Source organism: Lycium ferocissimum, unplaced genomic scaffold (assembly GCF_029784015.1).
Source record: "Lycium ferocissimum isolate CSIRO_LF1 unplaced genomic scaffold, AGI_CSIRO_Lferr_CH_V1 ctg27468, whole genome shotgun sequence".
Classification (NCBI taxonomy): domain Eukaryota; kingdom Viridiplantae; phylum Streptophyta; class Magnoliopsida; order Solanales; family Solanaceae; genus Lycium; species Lycium ferocissimum.
In genome coordinates this window covers 1-5,000 of record NW_026723598.1, presented here as the reverse complement: position 1 = coordinate 5,000, position 5,000 = coordinate 1, and the positions used below count along the sequence as shown (strand labels likewise).

Sequence of the window (5,000 nt, the reverse complement as noted above, 5' to 3'; positions counted from 1 at the left end):
AATGATTGTTCGGGTATGTCGTGGAATTTTTTTGAAAGACAAGAATCAAATAATTTTCTGTGGTGGAACAAAATATCTCTCATCTCCCTCGAATAGATTCTTTTTTTTGTTTCCAAAGGAATGTTGTTATGTTGTTTTGAAGGGTGCACTAATCCCTTGAATCCGGTACCAACGGGTATCACCCCCCCAAAACAACGTTCTCTTTCAGGCCTTTCAACCAATCGATACGACCCCGGAGAGCCGCTTTTGCTAAAACTCGAGCAGTTTCTTGAAAACTCGCTTCAGATATGAAACTTTGAGTATTGAGAGATGCTCTTGTTATTCCCAATAAGACGACTCGGTAACAGATCGCTTCTTCCAAAGCGCGCCCCATTCGTTCTGCTCGCAACAATCCAATAAGTTCTCCGGGTGAAAAAACATTAGACATTCCATCTTCTGAAACCAACACTTTTGATGTTATTTGACGTACAATAATTTCTATATGCCTATTATGAATCTGCACTCCCTGGGAGCGATAAACCTGTTGGATTTTATTAACCAAAGAGATTCGGCTTTGCGCTATAGTTAGCTCAGCACCAATCAAGAATCCCCAAGGAATTCCAAGAATTCTTGTTATACATTTGTTCCAACCCTCAACCCTCTTTTCTAGATTCATGGATATTGAATCAATCGAACGCACTTCTAACACCTGTTCTACTTTTGGAAGACCCTGTGTTATATCACCAGATCTCGATTTTTCATATATAAATGTAACTAATGTATCTCCTTCGTAAAGGGTTTCCCCATAATGGCCATGAACAGTTGCTCCGGGGGTGGCCAAATAAGGCTTAGCTGATCGTATCACTATCGAGTCAACTTGAACAAGTATAACTTGACCCGATTTGAGGGGCGATCCGTTTTTGGCTATACATACATTTTCACAAATAAACTGTCCAAGACTAATTATTTTAGATGTCTCTTCACAATAATTGTGATGGAGAAAATACCAATTCAAATTGAATGGATTTAAAATAATGTTACGACATGGATCGGGATTAAAAATTTTTCCATTTTCATCCATTAAATAATATTTAAATTTAATCACTTGAAAAGTCTGTTTTAAATTGTCAAGTTGCAAATAGTTAGTTACTAAGATCTGATTATGAGTTATTAAATGGTAAGATGAATAAAAATTCTCAATTGGAAGGCATGTTCCTAAAGGGCCCAATGAATTCCTAATTGGAATTAGGGTATCTTTTTTAATTGATTCTTTTATCACACTGTGATATTTTACATCCTTGAATGGCCCCATTCGAGAACAATTGGCTGCTGACAAAATTATCAACGACTGACATTCCTTATTTCTATTCAACAACGTATGAATAGTTCCTTGAGGTTGGTTAAGAGATTGTTGAATTTTTGCCTTGGAATAGGAATAAATGGAAGAAAAGGGGTTGATATTGGTACAATCTGATCCATTATCAGAGAGCAATCCTGACCCCGACGGATCATTCCTTTTTCCGATATATGAAATAGGGGATTTCACTAAGTTGATTCTTAGGAAATGTCGAATCAAACCATTTGTCCTTATTTCAACAAAAGAAGCACGGGCTTCCTCGCAAGAAGAACTTTTTTGTCTTGATTCCAATTCAATACTAAACAAGTCCGAACTAATTGAATACTTGTGTCAGAAATTCCTCGAATCGGTTTGCCATTTCCATAAAGGATATAATTGACAATTCGAAGTTGCACATTATCCCTTTCCTGCAATGGATCCGGTGGAAAAAGGGTTGCTAAATTTATACCGTCCGTTATTTCATATGTGACGACAGGTCGAACTAAAACAAAAAACCTTTTCTTACTAGGTGTAATCCGTTGGACATAGATCCAATTTTTCACTTTTTTGGATTCCTTGGAATTTCTTTTTCCTGTTCCTGGTGGTATCAAAACGCCGGTATGTCTGGATATCTTATCTGTCTCGCCAGGAAAATGGATATCTCCAGAAAAGATTTTAAGTTCAAGGGTTGGGTATTATTTGTCACCCTTTCAATAAACGAATTTCGGGAAATCGATTACTTTATATTCCGATTTTGGGGAATAAGGGTGATAAATTTTACAATCTTTTTTCCCAAGACCTTTAACTTTTTCCTCTCCCCGGGAATATTGTTATGGAGGAGAAATTTTGTTTTTCCAAAAGGATGGCCATTCTTTTGACCAACCTTTGAAAAAGATTAATGGACCTCCCAATACATATCCATATTTTTTTTTTTGGTAAAAGATTCCAATAAAATTTCGGTACATTTTCATAATTGATGCCAATTCCTTCTGAATCGTTTAAATTTTTCAACCTTTTTTAAAAACAATATTTGGAATTCCAGAAAACGTTCAATCCTTTAAAAATTTTTACTAAAAAAAAATTTTGGGGGAAATAATCAAATTTAAAATTTACTACCCAATATTGATCAGAGCTAGAAAGGCATCTCGATTAATATGGAGAAAAATCCCGTTAAAAAATTTTTTTTCCTTATGAATTGTCCCCCGGGAAAACCCCTTTTCCGGATGAAATTTCTTTGTAATTGAATGGAAATGTTCCCGCACTACGCTTCCATCAACCATGCTGAGTAGTCGCCATTCTATCGACAATGAATCCCCAAAAAATTAAATGGAAATTGGTTGTGCCGAAAAGAATAATAAATTGCCTGTTTATTGGGGGCAATACATGGGCCCATTTTAAACATTGGCATGACAATTAAATGTTTCAAAACCTTTTCCCGGCACATCCATTCCGAGTTTTACGAAAATTCTGGTTCCCCAATGTCGAGTCACAGGGGAAACCTTCAAAAGCTCAGTATTTTCCAGGTAAATCGTAACCAGTACCAATTCCTTTAACTTTCAAAAGAGTATTCTGAAATTTCGGGAATTGTTTTGGAATGGAACCCAATTTTTGGGGAAAGTTTCCAACAAATTTCATCCCTTACCCTAGGGCATCCCCTCTGTCAGAAACTTGAAATGCATTAAGGAAATTTCTAAAATGTATTCCCGGGTTCTTTGTAGAGGACATTTTTGGGAAAATTTTAAATTTTGGGGGGGGTTTAAATTTTAAAAAATTTTAAAAACCCAAAAATTAGTTCCCCAAAAAACCCTAATCCTTGTTTTACCCAAAAATAAATTTCACGAAATAAATCAATTTTTAAATTGGGCCAAATTTTTGGGGGGATAAAATCATTAAAAAATTTTTTGGGGGAAAAAAATTTTCCCCAGAAAAATTTGTTCCCATTAAGGGAAACCGAACCCCTTCAGAATCCATTTTGTCACGGGAATTTTGGCTTCAAAATGGGTTTTACCGGGGATTTGGGTTTTAAATTGTCGCTCCCCCCGGGGGCCCCAAAAAAAGGTCGTGAGTGGGAAAGGTTTTAAAGAAAAATTTGTCTTAAAGGAAAATCATTCGGGGGCCGAAAATTCTTAAAAACTTTTTAAATTTTAAAAGGGGCATCCCCCTTTTTAAATTTTGGGATTTTGGTTTTTTTTTTTTTAAGGGCCATATTTTGGGTTAAAAACCAACTTTTAAAATTTTTCATCCGGGAGTTTTAAAAAAATTTTTTGGGAAATGACCCCTACTTGGAAAAAAATTAACGAAATGGGTTCATTCCCCCCTTTTTCTTTCTTGAAGTCAGGGTTTTTTTAAAAAATTTTTCCCGTTTTTTTGAAACCCGGAAAAGGGTAAAAGAAAATTTTAAACCAAAACCCCTTTGTTTGGGAAATTCGAAAAAACTTTTTGGGGCAAATCCGGGTTATCATGAATTAAATAGGTAATTTATAAAAACAATTTTATTTTTAAAAGGGCCAAAAACCCCTTTGCGAAGGGAAAAAAAAAGGGTTTTTTTTCCAAGATATTCTCCTCTAGTTAGGACAATATTTGTTGGGTTTTTTCAAGAAGTTTTTTTCCCCCCCAAGAATCAATGTTTCGATAACCAATTTTAAGGTTTGATTTTTTAAAACAAGAAAATTATTTTACCTGATTAAACTAAAAACTTTTTCGTTTTCCCCTTTTAAAACCCCCTAAAATTTTTGTCGAAAGACCCCCCTTTTTTTAAGAAAATTTGGGTTTTAAAAAGGGTTTTGGAAAGTTCTAAAAAAGAAATTTATTTCAAAATCGGAATTACCAAAACTAAAAAAAAGAACGTTTTTTTTAAATTTTTTTTCCCCCCTTTTTTAAAAAGGTAATTTTGGGGAAAAAAAAATCCCTTAAACAAAAAGGCCCAATCTTTGTATGAAAAAAAAAAAGGGGTTTTTCCTTTCCGGGCCCCGGGAAATTTTCCCGGCTTTTTCCCCGAAAAGAATTCCGGAAAAGTGTGAACCCAAAACTTTTGGGGAAATTTTTTTTATTCCCTTTCCCTATGAAATGGGAATTTAAAAAGGGGTTTTTCCGCCAAAAGGGATTTTAAAAAAGGGGAATTTTTTTTTAAAATAAACCGTTAAATTTTTTAAAAGTTTTTGGGTTGGGTTTTTTAAAAAGGAAAAAAATTCTTTTAAAGAAAATTTTTTTTTAAAGAAAATGTTTATTAAATTTTAAAAAAAAACCCCCTTTCTTATAAAAGGAAATATTCGAGGGGGGTTTTTAAAAATTTCAGAGCCCAATAAAACCCCTTTTTTTTCCCCCTTTTTTTCAAAAAAAATTCGCCAACCCAAAACTTTCTCTTTAATGATAAATTCTCGTTGTTTTTCCAATTTTCCTTTTCCAAGAAAAAAAAATACCTTAATAAAACAATTGATACCAATTCCAAAAGGAAATTCCCTTTAAAAAAAACCCCTTAATTAAAAATTTTTCTTTTTCCTTTTTTAAAATCAAAATCGACAAAAACTAACAAAAAAAAATTTTTTAAAAAAGTTTTTAAAAAGAAAATTTTAAATTTTTTTAAATGGATTAAAATTTTTAACCCGGAAACTCATTTTAAATCCAAATTTTGGAAAATTTTTTTTCCCCTCCAAATTTGAAAACCAAAAAAAAATTATTTTTAAAA

At 33.3% G+C, this 5,000-nt stretch overlaps 1 pseudogene; it reads right to left on the bottom strand.

Annotated features, from left to right (window-relative positions):
- The window catches only part of LOC132043707 (DNA-directed RNA polymerase subunit beta''-like), a 3,057-nt pseudogene extending 1,053 nt beyond the window's left edge, over positions 1–2,004 (bottom strand).
- Positions 2,005–5,000: the final 2,996 nt, after the last annotated feature.